At 36.8% G+C, this 18195-nt stretch overlaps 2 pseudogenes; one reads left to right on the top strand and one right to left on the bottom strand.

The window, feature by feature from the left end:
• The first annotated feature begins 99 nt into the window (after window positions 1-99).
• On the top strand, window positions 100-8234 carry LOC122136311 (annotated as a pseudogene).
• Window positions 8235-9439: 1205 nt separating this feature from the next.
• On the bottom strand, window positions 9440-14719 carry LOC109083376 (annotated as a pseudogene).
• Between the last annotated feature and the right edge of the window lie 3476 nt (window positions 14720-18195).

The following is an 18195-nucleotide window of genomic DNA, read 5'->3' as shown; positions in this document are numbered from 1 at the left end:
ATCATTCTGTTATGACTCTTAAAATAGTTGACTACAGTACTTGATGAAATCTAAATTAAATTCATGTTAATACTGCTGTGAGGTCAGACTGTAGTGTTTAATAATCTCTATACTTGAAAAGGATGTCTCTTCATTCTTTTTCTTTTTTTTTATCAAAAGGTATAAGACATTTGTTTCTTTCTTTTTGATGAAGCCGTGATGTCTGACGTATAGCCTGAGCATATGAAATTATATATTTCCCCTAAAAATACAGTTTTTAGTTTACAGACAGCAAAGAGGAATAGCCATAAATGAAATGAATGGAGAAGTTGCAGAGCCAAATTTGCGAGGCCTCAGCACTTCCTCTTTGTAGTCCGTTATGAAAACAGGAAGCTTGAGAGTTAGGAAAGAACAGTTCAGCTTTCAGCTCTAGTGTTTCGTCAAATATCTAGACATCACATGGTGCTGAACTCGATTCAGAGTTGAAATCTGTAACTTTTTGGCACTCCAGATCATGGCTGACACTTTAGAGAATAACTCTGAGTGCCCTCCATCTGCCAAGAGTGAAGCTTCAGCAGGCGGTCTGAGCATGCTAGAGAGCTCGGTGCAGGAGAAACGACAAGATGGGCAGGTCGTGTTTGAAGACTCTGTGTTTGCTGGTTATCTGCAGGATGGACTGCACAGTCTCCGGCTGGAGGACAGCTTGACCGACGTCAGCCTCCACGTACAGGGTCAGAGCTTCCAGTGCCATCGAGTGGTACTTGCTGCAGCCAGTCATTATTTCAGGTCAGCCAGTAGCACATTCTCATCTGAAGAAATGAGTTTGCTTGTTTCATGTAACATTTATTTTTATTTTTATTTTTTTTAAATAGTAAGAGAGCAGTGATTCTTCTTTAGATATACCAATTGAATTTTTATTCATATATATTTTACAGAGCAATGTTTTGTAATGACTTGAGAGAAAAACATGAAGAAAACGTAAATATTAAAGGCATTGATGCTGACACCCATGGGAGTCCTGTTAGAATACACTTACACCCGCAAAGTCATCATAACCAAGGACAATGTTCAGAGAATGCTTGAGGCAGCCAGTCTATTTCAGGTTTGTACTATCAGCTTTATATCAGAATTTTCGTTTACGATAGAATAGTCGATATAAAATGGTGTTCAGCAGGATGTTTTTGCTTGGTACACATGATAGCTTTTACTTCCCCAGTGCCACATCTGTGGTGTTTTTGCTATGTTTGTTTCTGTTTGTTGGAGGTGAAGACATCAAAATCACCTCAAAAATACCAAACATAACGGGGAAGTGAAACTGTGTATTATTTACAGTGGGGATATTTTCCATTACAGTCAATTATAGTAGTCACATCTGGGTTAAGGTACTGTAGCTGGGTGGGGGCACGAGTTTGCTAAATATAGTTGATGTAGCTTATATATCAAATCATAAACTTTTAAGTATAACCATCATAACAATGAATTTTATCTATTTTATTTTATTTTATTTTATTTTTTATTTTTTGCCAAGGCCAAATCTGGTATCAGGCTATTTCACATTATAAAAGCATATATAGCACCTTTTAAAAACAATTTTACAGTAGATATATACGGTATAAAAACACTACTCTTTAAAAGTTTAGGGCTGGTAAGAATTTTTATTGATAGTTTCCAAGAGGACGTCTTTTGGCTCAAAATTTATGTTATTTGATCATAATACAGTAAAAACAGTAATATTGTTAAATATTACAATTTATTATGACTTTAATATATTTTAAAATATAATTTATTCTTGTGATGCAAAGCACATGTCACATGTTCCTTCAGAAACTATTTTTAATATGCTGATTTGGCACTCAAAAACATTTATTATAAACACTTGTGCTGCTTAATATTTTTGTGGAAAATGTAATAAAAAAATTTAGGATTGTAAGTTTTTGTAATATTGTAACGCTGTCACCTTTGATCAATGTAATGGATTTTTGCTGCATAAAAGTATAAAATGTATTTCTTTAAAGTCCCTAAATGTCTTAATGCAAAGCAATAATTGATTGCTCTGTTATGACCTCAAATCTAATCTATGTTTGCAGTTTCCGCGTATAGTGGACGCTTGTGCCAGTTACTTAGCAGAAGCCCTTCACCCGGAAAACTGTGTGGGAATCCTGCTTCTAGCTGATGTGCATTCGCTGGGGTCTTTGAAAGCCCAAGTCTACTCCTACATTATCCAAAACTTCTCTCAAGTGGTGGACCATGATGAGATCCTTGAGCTTCCTGTAGATGTGTTGATCAGTCTGCTCCAGCATGATGATTTGGGGGTAACAGAAGAGGAGCAGGTGTTTGAGGTGGTTATGCGTTGGCTGAGGGCTCAACAGGATGAAAGATTAGCCCAGCTGCCCCGTGTCCTCACACATGTGAGGCTGCCCTTGTTGGACCCATGGTACTTTGTAGAAAGGGTGGAAGGAGACCCTCTGATCCGCCAGTGTGCCGAGGTGTTCCCACTGCTGCAGGAGGCCCGGGTTTATCACCTCTCAGGCAAAGAGGTCAGTTTTACAAAGGTGACCTTTCTAAATGCTTGATGTGCATGTTGAAGTGGTCACAAGACATTCAAAAACAGGAAGTGAAATCCAAGCTTAGGGATTATGACTGTGCGTCATGATGACATGACAAGCTTTCTGTTTGGAGGAAGTGTATTAATTCATAATGTCCACTTTGCTTACATATGAAAGAAACTGTCTGATAGGGAATGCTGTAAATTATACAGGGAACCTTCTAACTTTGAACATTGCAAAAAAATAATATAGAAATTATGTTTATTAATAATAATAAAAGGGCACAAACTATGCAGTTCAACTATGATATTTATTTACTAAGTAAAACAATCCCTTTATTAACCGAAAAACTGTTCAGCTAGATAGCAGTTGATGTGAACTTTAAACTTAATATATTTTGGAAAGATGATATGATAACAGTGTGTAAAAATATTTATAAAATGTGTTTTAAAATAATGTAAATTCACAAACACTTCAGTGATTAAACTATGGGAGCTAATTTCTGGCACAGAATAAATAATAATAAAAGTGGGTAATTCCGATTTTTCTCACAATCATAACTTATATCTCACAATTCTGAGTTAATTTCTCGCAAATCTGAATTTTGAGTGGTTAACAAAGAATTCTGACTTTGAATGTTAGTAACCAAACTGTTGATGGTAGCCACTGACTTCTATAGTTTTTTTTTTCCCCCCATACTGTGGAAGTCAACGGCTACCATCAACTGTTTGGTTTACCAACATTCTGATAAAATATATTTTCTTTTGTGTTGAACATAAAGACATTTATACATGTTTTGAACAACTTGAGGGTGAGTAAATGTTGACAGAATTTTCATTTTTTGTGTGAACTGGTTTATAGGTGATCTCAGAGCGTACCAAACCTAGAGTGCGGGAGTTTCAGTCTGAGGTGTTTATGATCATTGGAGGATGCACAAAGGATGAGAAGTTTGTATCTGAGGTGACCTGTCTGGACCCACTACGCAGGAGTCGCTTAGAGGTGGCAAAACTGCCCAACACAGACATGGAATCTGAGAATGAAAATAAGAAGTGGGTGGAGTTTGCGTGTGTCACCTTCAGAAATGAAGTCTACATATCAGGTGAGCATCAGTGCATCACACCGAGATAGAGATAAAGTGACAGTAACTATGTAGTTTTGTTTATTCGCATGGACGCTGATGTGCAAGATCAAAGAAATGTGTAAACCTCACTTTTTTACATTTAAAACAGGTGGCAAGGAAACATTGCATGATGTGTGGAAGTATAATGCATCACTAAACAAATGGATCCAGATAGAGTTTCTCAACACAGGCCGCTGGAGACACAAGATGGCAGTTGTTGGAGGAAAAGTGTATGTTTTGGGTGGCTTTGATGGAACCCAGAGATTGAACAGTGTTGAAGCCTATGATCCATTTCACAACTGCTGGACAGAGGTGAGTCCTGTAAATATCCGTTATCCGCTATGGTAACTTCGGGCCCTTTGCAGTCCCAACAGTAAAAAAAATAAAATAAATAAATAAAAATTGACAGAGAGGGAGAAATATACGGAAGTTCTAAGCGGCCAACCATTATAATTTTTTTCCTTTTTGTTTTCTCGTTATAACGACTTAATTTTCTCGTTATCTCGACATAACGATAGTTTGTTTTCTCGTTATAACGACATGAAAGTTTTTACTGTTGCTATAGTAACGAACTCAACTTTGACAGGCATCTGATTGCAGCCATGCAGGCGCTCTTACTGTAGCCTATATTTCCAGCAAAAAGGTAATAATAACGTCTACAATACTGTATAAATAAAGGCTGATCAATCACTGTTGATTTTTTCCAGAGACAGTACAACGAACGTTTTGTTTTTGTAATAGGGCTTGGGCGTCGTGACGTCATTACTTGGCGTGGCCGCCATGCTGATGGCCTCCTTTACTGCTACTCGGACTACTGCGCAGTGTTTAGACATACTCCCTCTCAGCCGTGTGTCTTAATTTGATTAATTAAAAATCTATTTCAACCATGATTAAACCGTTGCTGTATTGTGGGGTGTAATAGCGCAACACATAATCGCCCTTTGAAAAAAAATGGATTAACTTGTACTGCTTTCCTGCTTGGAGGCGCGAACGGAGACCAAGTGAGGTATAATATCTGAATATTAATTTATATAGCTTAAGTAAACACTGAAAATAAAGAAATTTCCTGTACTCCTCCTGAATATTAATTTATATAGCTTAAAAAACGGAAAAATTCCAAAAAAACGGAAAATTTCTACATTCATCTTTCTGTTGCTGTCCCTCTGCTGACAGCAAAATTCGTACTACAAAACTGCTGCATTAACTAAGCGAGATTGTGAAGCTATGTCTAACGTGACTTTGCCTTACATTGGTGTGAAATGTGCTCCCACAACAACCACGCTTAAAAAGGCCAATATCACGCTAAGGTTGCTTTCAAGTAACGTTAAGCAAAACGATGGTTTGAAAATATCTGTTATGCTGGAAGGGCAACTGTGTAACAACAGCACAGAGACTGACAGGTCCGATGGAAGGGCTAACGGGATATTTTACAGGAAAATACTACAACGGGAAGACAGCGGGAGAGCTCAAATACATGAGAACCCCGGAAAAAAACCCCCAAGGGGAGGGTTGACAGCTACTAACTAAACTTTTGAAAAAACAAAATTAGTTAAAAGTACATGTGAATGGTTGTTAGCACTAACGGTTAGTAAACTAGCAAACTAGGCGGAGTGCAGTTTACCTTTGTCCGGATTAACTGTAATGTTTGCCGGCTTTATGATCTGCAGCTCCTTAACCCATCCATTTGTGAACTGCACATGAGACTCCAAATGACTTGTGCTTCGGAACTGTTCTGAAGTGTAGGCGCTCACAAAACAAACAAGGTAGTATCTGTAATGCAAAAATGCGGCAGCAACTCAGTCCACTCTTTGTTGGGATTTTCATATTGATCCAAACCGTTTGTGCCGATTTTGTCCACAAGGTCCCTGGCAACTTATCGTATCCCTGTAAATCCCACAACCTTTTCGCGATTGTAACATCTTTTTTCTTTCTCCCAACTCTGCTTCTTCTCGTTCGACTTGCTGTATGTTTACATTCGCGAGGCCATCAACATGGCTGCCACGTCCCAGAATGCAACGCGGCGCCCAAAGCCCTATTAGGTTTAAATGGCAAACCGCGCCATTAGAGCATTTTTAATTTTCCCTTTATATGAAATTTATATATAATTTGATTTGTATTAGTCATTATGTGGCAGATATCATGTGTGTTATAAGCTTTCTGTTTGAAAAGAGCGTTCATGTGTACGTGTAATGTATGTGTGTGTGTGTAGAAAAAAACCATTACAACATTACAGAACAAAACTGAATTAAATTAGCCTATGGATTTTACATATACATCACATTTCTCATCATTTAACAATAAAGATTAGTAATAAGGAAAAAGAAGCACATCAGCCTACATCGTTTAAATCCCGTCCTACTGTAGATAAACAGAGAACATCTCCGCTTATTAGACTACCTAATCATTAAATTAAAATTAAATTTAAATTAATCATGAGCCTAAAAGATACAAAATAAATATTTGGTGCAAACAGAATAACCTTGGTTTGATAAGCAATGGAATGCGTTTGTGAAACTCATGCATCTAGCAGGAACTTAATACACAAAAATATTCATATTGATTCAAGCATTTAACATTTATGAAATTAAAGTAATAAACAAGACTGCACAAATAGCGATCACGAGGAAGGTCCGCGTACAGTTGGATAGTATACAACACCCCATCAGTTATATTCAGGTCTATAGTGCCACCTGCTGGCGCAGTTTTTGTAAATTCTTAGAGAAAATTAAGTCGTTATTCGTTATGTCGAGATAACGAGAAAATTAAGTCGTTATAACGAGAAAACAAAAAGAAAAAAAATTATAATGCATGGCCGCTTAGAACTTCCGTAGAAATACCTTTTCATTTACAGTTAACAAATAACTAATTGAAAGAGTATTTGTTTTTTAAAAACATCTGTGAAGTACAGAATATATTCCAGGTATGAAAAATGTATATAATGAAAATTTGATTGAAATAGATTTATGTAGCATATTTTAAAATTGCTCAAGAAATGTTGACTGACTTTTTAGCAGCCATTACTCCAGTCTTCAGTGTCACATGATCCTTCAAAAATCATTTTAATATGCTGATTTGCTCAAGAAATGTTGATAATTATTAATAATGATGCTTTTGGCTGCGTAATATTGTTGTGTGATGGTACCATTTAAAGGTTTGGGTAGAAAAAAAAAGATAATAAATTTATTCTGCAAAGATGCATTACATAGGTCAAAGAAGACATTTATAATGTTATAAAAGATTTTGACATTAATAATAATGAGAACCATTATTAATAATTGAGCACCAAATCATGTGATACTAAAGATTGGAGTAATGGCTGCTGACATTTCTGTTGAAAAAATTATATTTTAAAATATATTGATAAAAAAAAGTTATTTTATAATTAAAAAAATATTGCACGATATTACTGTTTTTCCTGATTATTTTTTTTATCAAATAAATGCAGCTTTGTTGAGCATAAGAGACTTCTTTCAAAAACTTAAAAAATGTCAATTATTCAAAATTTGTGTTTATATGGATGGATGGATGGATGGATGGATAGGTAGGTAGGTAGGTAGGTAGGTAGGTAGGTAGGTAGGTAGATAGATAGATAGATTTCTCAGATGTTTTATAACATTATTTTCTTCCTCTAAACAGCAACGATATACAACAGAACATGTGGAGCTATTCCTTACAACGTATACTAAAAGTTAGAAAAAAAAGTCATACATTTTCTTTTACAATTCAATTCTTCCATCTGAGTTCTTAATGAAAAAGATGATTGTAGATTTTCATTGTGTTTTACAAATTCCATCCCAATCCTCATCTGAGATATTAACATTTCCTTCCATTTTCCACTTGTCTCTAACATTAAAATGTTGAAATCAGCACCTTTAATAACTTTTCTGTGCATTTACAGTTTTTAATCTTATCATATATTTTCATTACAATTCACAGTTAATATTTTTATCCACCTTCCAGGCAGCACCGCTCATGCTGAGCGTAAGCTCCTTCTCTGCTGCCAGCTATGACAAATACATCTTTGTGATAGGTGGAGGCCCCAATGGCAAGCTAGCCACAAACAACATGCAGTGCTTTGATTCCCTGTCAAACAAATGGAGTTTAAAATGCCCGATGCCAACTGAGGCCAAATGCACAAATGCAGTGACCTTTAAGGACGCCATTTTTGTTGTTGTTGGTTTGTGCCTTTTACTTTTTCTTTTTTTTTTTTTGCTTAAATGAAACAAACCACTCACCAGAGATAACCGCCTTGCTTTGCTAATTAAATGTGTATTTTCCTCTCAAATAAAGGTGGTGCGATGAAGGCCTTGTATTCCTACAGTCCTCTGGAAGACTCCTGGACGCTAATAATCCAGCTGGGTTGTGAGAGGGCCAGCTGTGGCATTGCTGCCTGCAATAACAAGCTCTTCATTACTGGTGGTCGTGATGACAAGAACGAAGTGATTGCTACTGTTCTCTGCTGGAACCCAGAGACAAACAAGTTGACTGAGGAGTGTGTGCTTCCACGTGGAGTATCGCACCATGGCAGTGTGACTCTCAGGAAGTCCTACACACATATACGCAGGACAACTCCAACAACAACCACATGACAAAAAAATCAATTCATTCATTTTCCTCCTTTATATATGACTTGTTTCAGACCCATTTGATCAAGTTTAAGCAGTATAACAAATGTTATACTGTTACAATGATGCTGAAAGTGTTTCCTTTTTACCTTTAACTATGATGTTGGATACACAACTGCACCAAAGTGTAACCGGCGTGTTTAAATTTGACAATGCAAAAAAAATTGCATTTATTTTTTTTTTAATAAATGCTTGCACATTAAAAAGTTACACATTTACAGTACAACTCGTATACATGGAAACATTAATATTTATTCTGTAACACTTCACAATAATATTACATTCGTTAATGTTGACACTTTTTTTTCATTTTTGACCTTGTAAATTTCAAATAAAATATAACTCAGTCTTCAGGTAAAATGAAACTTTTGATATATGCAAGATTTGTCCTTTTTCTTGCAAGCTCTATCCTATGAATAGAACGATGAATAAAAGTTCCTTCCATAGATTTTGTTTCAGTAATGTTCATCTGGATATTCTCACTACTTCCATTCAATCATGACTTTAATGTGAGTTAGTTATGAATGAATATGAATTAACAAATAACACTAGTATACTCATAAACATTTACCTAAAAAAATGCTAGTTCACTTAACCCTAAGTTACCATTTATTCTGCTAATGTGGTCAAGATATAAAACCAGCTTCTATTAGCCACTGAAAACACCAGCAGCTTTGTGAAAAGAGCCAAGGAGTGTTTTGTTTTATTTCATTAATTTGAAGTAACTTAAAGGGAATGTTCACCCAAAAATTACAATTGTCATTAATTACTAACCCCCAAGTCATTCCAAACCTGTAAGACCTTCGTTCATCTTCGGAAAACACAAATTAAGATATTTTTTCATGAAATCCATAGACAGCAAGACATCAGCGGTTCTACCATGATGTTATGAAGCTACAAGAATACTTTTGGTGTGCAAAAAAAAACTCCCTAAAATTATGACTTTATTCAACGTTTTCTTGTCTTCCGGGTCAGTCTGCCACCACTCATGAGTACCACACCTCTCGGATTTCATCAAAAATATCTTATTTGTGTTCCGAAGATGAATGAAGGTTGTTCCAACCTGTAAGACATCCCGAGTGTGAGTAATTAATGAGAGTATTTTCATTTTGGGGTGAACTAACCCTTTAATAAACACACCATATGCAGTAAAACAAAGGATCTCATAATTTGAATAAAGCATTTTTATTTTTTGAGGAGAGATGAATACAAAGAAGTCATCATAAAAATAAGCTTTATTTGTACAGTGCACAAAAACGGCTGTGCATTTGGAAAATATTTAACACACAGGTCTTGTCTGCGCTTTCCTGTGCAACTGTGATCCCTGATATTGGCAGATTTTTAGCAGTCAGTTGTTCACTTTCAAGTTTAACATATAACACAATTGTCAAATACATAAAAGGCACCACTAGCTTGCCTAACCAAACACTACATGAGCCGGTCAGATGCAAGAACAAAAACATTAAGAGAACATCCACTTCTTAACAAGGTTAACTCTGGGGAAACATTGTATTGAAGTAAGCATTTTCCAATCTACAATTTAGTCCTGTTGTCCAATGCCATCGTAGTTCCCTCGGTTTCATTCAGCAGTGCTGAACGTCTCATCTCCTGTGTCTGCTGTGGCTGTGTCCAGAATGTGACCTGCTCTGGTGTTTGCTTCGTCCGTGATCATGTGATCTGTCACGGTCTTGTTCACGATGGTCCCAGTGGTGACTGCGATCATGCTTGTATTTCACATAGTCACGGTCACGGGCTTGTTTGCGGGGATTACTGCGAGATCGGCTCCGTGATCGCCTCCTTTTGTTGCTGTGCCGACTAGTATCGCTCTGTCTGTCTCGCTCCGTCCTGAGCTGCGTGATTGGTGAAGCTCTGCGACCTTTGTGTTGCCGTGGCGATGGACTGTGGCTGCTCTGAGAGCTGTACGTTCCGGAGTGGCTCCTCTGACTAAAAATAAGAGAACAGCATGTCAGCAGCAGAAAAAACTAATCTATTTTAAACATTAACCTGGTGTACAGGTATGAAATATCACTTGAAGTGAAAGTGTATGTTGAAACTTACTGTCTGTGTGGAGATCGGGATGGCGAGCAAGATCGTGAGCGAGACCGGCTGTGGTTCTTGCCATTCTGAAACACTTTTGCTATCCTCCTTTTTCATGCTGCTATACAGGAAAGATAAAACAAACAAAAAAACAATAATCAATATAGGACAGTAAAGAACAACAAAAACCGAGATGGGCAGCAGTGTTGCTATTAACCCCAAAAAATATTTTTTATAGTTTAGGTCAATTAAAATTCATGTGACTTAAAATAAGTACTAAGCTGAAGTACTAAATTAAAATGTGAAAAAACATTGCTAAAGTAAAAAAAAAAAAAAAATAAATTAAAAAATAAACTTACATTTTAAAAAGTATTTACATTTTTTTTAACATGAACTACTAATAAAAAATGTTGTGCATTACGACCAAAATCACATTATGATAAAATAATTCCACAATGTAGTTGTTTTTGTTTGAAATTTACCAGAAAGTTGTAGCAATAAGCAACCTTACATTCAAAGATGAAAAGGGACCTAATGTTATTATTTTTATTTTACCCCAAAATGGTCAAATTATTTGTGAATGATGGAATTTGGCATCAGTACAGAAACAGCTTTAACACACAACAGTTAAAAAACAGGAATAATTTCAGAATTTAAAAAAATGTTGACATACCAGTATAACTGATATAACCATCTCTTATCAAAAGACAAATCTATTGTTTGGTATACACACATTTCACACAGTATATACAGTCTAGTGTTGTCAAAAGAACCGATCGCGATTTTTTACAATGAAAGCTGCGTCTGTCAGTGGATCTGTCTATGTGCAGATATATTAGGGACCCGCTGACAGACGCGGCTTTCAAACGCTCTTGTGTGCTTCTGTGAAAGTGCTCGGTGAAGAGCGTGAAAGCCATGATCATTGTAGCCAAACGCAGTCATATCTTTTAAGAATACGCTCAACAGCGCTCAAATGTTAGCAGGAAATGGACGTTTTTAAAATTTCAGTACCGACTTTCGTGGTCGGTATTTTTGACAACACTAATACAATCACATTGCCCGGCACAAACAAAAAAATAATAATAATAAATAATTGGTTATGGTGCTGTATTTTAAAACGTACCCATTTAAGGGGATTTTTGGAAACAACAGTCTCTTCTCAGTCTCCTTCACTAGTTTAGAGTTTGGCGATTTTTCTTCCACCTTCACTTCTCGTGGAGAAGCTGGAAAAGGAAAACATTTTAGCTACCTGTGAACTGACAAGTACTTGCAAATAGCTTGTTTAGTAAGAAAAAGCAAACAAACAAAAACTTACAGGGTTTTGATGCTGGGGAAAATCCACCAATGGCAGCGAGAGCTGGCGTGCCATTGGGATTCTGTCCTTTGGCTTTTAGTCTTGCCTCTTCCAGGGCCACCTTCCTCTTCTCCACCTGTTTTTCAAGCTGTTCACTGTTAGGCTGAGAGAATGATGGAGTTTTAACAACAGCATGAAGTAACAACAATTAGTAGAAATAGAGACTGTCAAAGTAATGTGCCAAGCAAATAAACAAACTCTACCTTTTCTCTAGAATAAAGCTTCATCGTGCTGATACATATTTCTTTGATGTCCTCCTTCGTAGCACCAAAAACAAGATACCAGTATGGCTTGGAAGGAAGAGGAATCTGAAGAAATAGAAAAAGACCTAATGAAATAAAAAGAAAGAATGAAATAGATAAAAAATAGACAGATAAATCCAAAGACGTACCTGAAGTACTCGAGCAGCAGCGAGGTAAAATACAGGCACACGCAATGGTCTCAGGTTCAAACCGCACAAACACATTGGTTCTGAGCGCGTCATTCATATAATTCCTGCAACACATAAAGAAACACCTATGCAACACCTGCCATGCTCTCTCTCTCATATGGCTTCTGGAGACTCTTAACTTCATGTCCTTTCCCTCACTTTTTAAATGTAGCCATGATGGTGGCAATACTAAAATCTTAAATTTAAAAAACAAATAACTAACTGAAGAACAACAACAAAGCTAATGTTTTTTGCGAAATCGAATTTTTTCAAACCCCGTATCAAAAAGTTGTGAGGAGAGGCAAGAATCACTTCAAGGTGGATTATCAGGGACAACTCACTGTAACAAAATTCACATGAACATGATTCATATGAAAAAAGTAACATACCGTTTTCACTGCTAAAAAAAAAAAATCTTTTGGATTTAGAGAGCATAAAGTGCACAACTAAGTACTAGTACTCAAGCTCTGTGTGAAAAAAAAAAAAAAAAAAAACCAAATCCTGGACCCCCCAAGCAAAGCCAAGGCCTTCCATTCAGAGAACCTCCGCTGAGAGCTCTCACTGGATTGGCTGGCAGTCTCGAAAAGGCCAGCCAATGAGGTGGGAGGGGCTCCCGGGTCTGTGCCCTGAGGAGTTCGGGTGTTTTTTTCTGTGACACTTACCACCATGGGCTACCCTTTAATCAAAGAGTAGAGAAAGGACAAAGTTAAACAGAGCTCTCCATAAGCCTTAACCTCAATGATGTGCATGAAACCAACAAACATGTGACCTACAGAACACTTCTGCATTTTTACTACAAAAAAACATGTGATGCCAGAATGATGTGAACCTATCTTACCTTTAGGTATACCAAGCTACAAAATACAACTCATGCTTTATAATGCAGTGTTTCCACTAGGTCCTGTAGATACTTAGTACCATAGTACTTGGTGGATAATTACCAAGCTCTTTCACACAAGTTCAAGGTCTTATCAGCAAATGTTACTAGTGGAAACACGGCATGAGTCCAACCATAAACCTGAGGCAATGTCTCCTCCTATAAGGGAAAAAAAAAATATCTCCAAGTCATAATTTACAGGGCATTTTTATGACATCCAAAAACATAATCACACTTACCATGCTATTTGTACCAGCATCTGATTCTTCTCACATTCAAGAACTTGCAGGTACATGACTATAATCTGAAAGAGTTAAAAACTGAAAATTAATTACGGACACTAGCAGGATTTTCATACACAAAAATAGATAACAGCAGCAAAGTATATTCTGGATAGCAGCAGAATTTTAGAATTGAAAACTTACCTTGTGTGGATGTTTGACGTGAACACAGAAGCCCAGCTCCTTTAGGACACGGCGCTCCGCTTTGATCACTTGGTTCTTGGTGTTAATGTAGTTTTGATCAAGGACAAGAGGGGTACTCCTGGTTCAACACAAAAAGCAAAAACGGCTGATGTAAGTACATGTTGGACATGATATATTATTAGAAAAACTACATTTCTGTGGTCTATGTTTTCTGCGTTATTTCATATTCTCTTCACAGATGATACTAACATGTTTAGAATAAAAAAATAAATAACCCAATTTTCAAAATGGCTTTATGTAAACAAATCATCATTACATGCGCAATCCGTAATTAATGGATATGAAATTCTACGGGTCTCATCTACTAAATTTCCTGGATTTAATGCTAAAAGTTTCACCCTGGACTTTAACTAAGAATAAAAACCCATAATCGACTTACTTTTTGCCCTTTCCTTGTTTTAAGTGATGGAAAACATTGATCACATCCCTCACTCTTCTCGGCGATTCCTCTATCTTTGATGCCAAGTTGAGGCAGGCCATGGCAACAATCTGATTTAAAGTGACAACCACAATTATTTTCATTATCTGGGTTCAATCATTTTCTTTTTTTCATTTTATATGTCTGACTTACCTCAAAGCTGTGCTTGATGAAGGACTTCGAGTAAAAGAATCGTTGAAAAAGGACTTGTCCGGTCGCCATCGCCACCTATTCAAATTAACAAAAAATACATCAAAAACAACGTTTATGTCACTTGACATGAAAACAACACCTACTTGTTAGACAGTTAAAAGTAGAAAACAAATAATCTGTTTTAACGACATTCCAAAATACATTTACAGGGCTTACATCAGCTGAAGGAAGACAAAGGGCCGCCGGTATGAACGTGCCGGTGCCAAGCACATCGTCTTATACCTTAAGATCATTAGGAACTAAGCTAACGGACTAATTCACATATACTTTAACATATTTAGACAGTAACCTGTGGCAGACGCAGAAGAATCCCGGCGGCCTGGATGAGTTCGCAGCCCAGAATCCGCAGGTCTGTCTCAGTCTCACGATCGAGGCCATCTAGCATGGACGGGGTCGTGGAGAGTGTCTCCTCGGATACTAACGAGCTATCGATGGCCAGAAACACCTCCGAGTACACTTTATCACCGATAAGTATACCTTGGCTGTTTGGTAGAGTGTTTATATGAGGAGATAAAACACCCAGAGACATCGTGATCGGGTAAATCGTTATCACAAACCGTATACTTTTCGTCTGCCAGGCGGAAATGGCAACGTTTCGTGGTTAGGATTGAAGCAGGATTGACGCAATACAACAACGGACGTGACGTCAGCGGCTCCGCTGGCCTGGTGAATTCCCGTAGAATACCGCGATATTGTGTAAGTGAGCTATGTGGTTCGTGCTGTTCTTTAAAGCATAGTACATTTTGTAATTTTATATTATATATATATATATATATATATATATATATATATATATATTATATATATATATATATATATATATATATATATATAAAACAATCTAAGTCCACGACATGTCCTAATTTAGAAAGCTTAGTATACGTTTGTTTTTAATAATGAAAGGAAATTGAATAAAACAACTTAAAGACACAATAGATAGATAGACAGATAGACAGACAGACAGACAGACATATAGATAGATAGATAGATAGATAGATAGATAGATAGATAGATAGATAGATAGATAGATAGATAGATAGATAGATAGATAGATAGATAGATAGATAGATAAGTACAAGGTCAGATTTCTTGCTATGCCACGGTGTGGACCAGGTCCCTGCAGGGATGTACTGTGTTGCCAAGTACCAAAGTAATAACATCATCATGTTTGAGACCTACACCACAGTGAGGGGCTCATCGCTGAAACTGATGAGACAGCTTACAGAGGGGATGTGATATGCCTAGACACCTGGTCAACAAGACATAAAGATATTTGTTGACTTTAGGAAATCGTGTGCTTCCCTCTTCATATCAACGACACCATTAGTTACATACCCAGGAGAAAAAAAAAGACTTATATAATAACTTTTTTTTTTCAACAGTGCAATAAAGTATGATACTTCTCTTTCATTTGCTTTTTCACATATTAATTTTCCATTTAATACACTGTTTTAAAATATACAGATTTAAAAATGTGGATACGGAATAATTTGGTAAACTACTGTTTGGAACAGAAACCTGTGATTAACTTTTCCTCTTTAATGTCTTAATCAGCACTGATTATACTATTTGGCTACATTTGCTGAGAGGGTAAATGATAGCCTGGGTCTTTGCTGTGCACCAAGCAGGAAGTAGGAGAGATGCCAGATGTCACTGATACTCAGTTTGACCTCATTGCATTTACCCACTTGCCCCTCTCATTTATCAACTAATATCCTTATTGAGATGTGTCCAAAACAATTAAAGTACACAAGAAATTCATTAGTGTCACATTTGATTTTCCCCAAAACACCAGATTTCAATAAACAAATGTTTTGTAAAAGATCCAAATCCAATTTGATCTCTTATTACTGCACTTTTTCATAAATCTAAATAGTTAAGAGAAATTTACAGGGGCAGAATCATTTTTTATAGAGAAGTTTGTGCAAATGCTGTTTTCCTCAGTCCAAGTGAAAACATTTTGATGTCACTGCCAGCAAACAGTAAATCTTTTTTTTTTTAAATCAATGTATTTTCACAGTATTTTCCTCCTCTTTGCCTGTGTGTTGTTTTTGTGAAATGCATGTCCCAAGTTACTGAGAGAAAGAATAAACAAGCCCTACTGTAGACAAAAATATCCTGCCGCAGTAGCAATTCTATTATATTCTGTGAAACTTTACTTAAAATAGCCTGTTTCCTATGCATATGCATTACTATATGGTATTGTATCACACACAATTATGTGAATTATTTTCAAATGTTTCACATTTGGGAGCTTTTCTCATGAGGTTTGCACCAGTGTAGTTTTCAGTGCATGCCAGCATGCAAATAACACCTTGCACACAAGCTGCTTTTTCAGTTGTATAAAAGGGAGCCCCTTCCCCTTTGCTTCAGTTTGTTACACAATATGTTTGTGACTATGCTGTGGCTTTCAAAAAACTGAAAATTAGCTCAGTTGGACAGCCATTTAAATTACATTGCATGTCAGTCATGCAAGTGCAAAGTGTCATTTTCTCTCATACATACAATGTATTACTGGCAGCTGAGTAGCACTGAATAAACCGAATGTCCCAGAGGAGGAACATCTTGCAGCTTCTTCTTGCATAATAACTCACTGAGACATTTTAATCAGGTAATTATTCATCCTTTCTGTCAGTGACTGGGGATTCATAATGTACTCCAGATCTGCTGGCCCTTTGAATGACACTACTGGGATTCTGGTTAGAGAGCTGTAATGTTTCACACTCACAGGTTCAGAAAAGCACACACTGCATCTTGCTAGGGGTGAAAATTTTGATGTTTTAAAGCAAAAATGATGTCTGCGTATGCGCTCAATTTTTCTAAGAGTGCTTTATTTTTCACAGTTGCTGGGGCTTCATAGACCCGGGAGGGTACCATCATTATGAACAAAACATTCTTGAGTGAAATGAATATCTAAAACCCTTTAAGTCCACAGGAAGGAAATATCATCAGCAGTACCGCACAGTTAAAACTGAACAATACAGCGTTTTATGAGGCAGGTTTGAAGTAGCCCCCTGAGATTGGAAAAAAGAAAAGTTGTCGCCCGTAAGCGAGCTCGGCATGGACAGCAGGGTGACGTAAATCAGCATGTTTCTTTGTCTGACTTCAGGGTGAACATGTTTCCTTTCACCTGAGGAATTTTTCATTTCTAGATGTCTCCGTCCACCATTACCCAAAGCAAAACTGATTGGCTGCTTCTATGCCAGTGAAACTAAATGTGTTCCTTTTAGAAAGCAAAGTCAGCTATATTTTCTTAACATGCTAATGATTTTCCAAAGCCTGTGGCAGTGACATACAGCAGAGACCTGGCAACCGATGGTTAACATACAAACTGCTGTTGTATGAAACATTTTCAACCTCTCACCTCTCTGCTGTTCAGATTGTGCCGAGCCTGAGGTCATTTTCCATTCCTGAATGTGTGTCAGTGGAGGGAAGCAAAGGTGTGTGTTTTTTTTTATTTTTTTTTATTCAAGTGTAAATATATTATATCCCCTCTGGTTTATGGTATACACTACAGGTGCCTTGTTGCACGGCCCACAAACCAGCTGCATTGCTTTATTGAGAAAGAGCGTCACAGGACACCTGCAAAATTTCAGTTCCTGTATACCTCACAATCTGAAACCCATTTATAGAAACAGGCTAGATCTGTTGCCTGGTTCACACTGGGTCTAATTCCCACCTCACCCCCCAGAAGGCCCAGAAGTGTAAATATTTCCATCTCCACATGTTCTCAATTTTGTTCTGACTGAGAGTGCTCTGTTTTGTGAACTGAATGCTGAACTATAAATGCAGAACAAATCACATGTGATCAAATTTTTCTGTTTCTATGTGACACATATGCGGCATGTCTGTAAATCCCCCACAAATAGTAAAAAGAAGAATGGAATGAAACTCTCTGCCAGTATTGATAAATCACCGGAGGAGAGATTTCATAAACGTTCAGATTAATGACTGCTTCTCAGAATTTCTGTCTTTTGGAATTTTTAATACTGTTTTCTTACTGACTTGATGTAGATAGATCTGCCCATTATAATGAGCAGATATTTAGTAAAATCATATACATATGTGCATAGTTTAACTTAATTTTGAATAAGTAGTGCAGAAATTACCA

This window comes from Cyprinus carpio, chromosome B2 (genome assembly GCF_018340385.1).
Source record: "Cyprinus carpio isolate SPL01 chromosome B2, ASM1834038v1, whole genome shotgun sequence".
Taxonomy (NCBI): Eukaryota; Metazoa; Chordata; class Actinopteri; order Cypriniformes; family Cyprinidae; genus Cyprinus; species Cyprinus carpio.
Note: the sequence above shows the minus strand (reverse complement) of the source record. Positions and strands in the feature narration are given on the sequence as shown.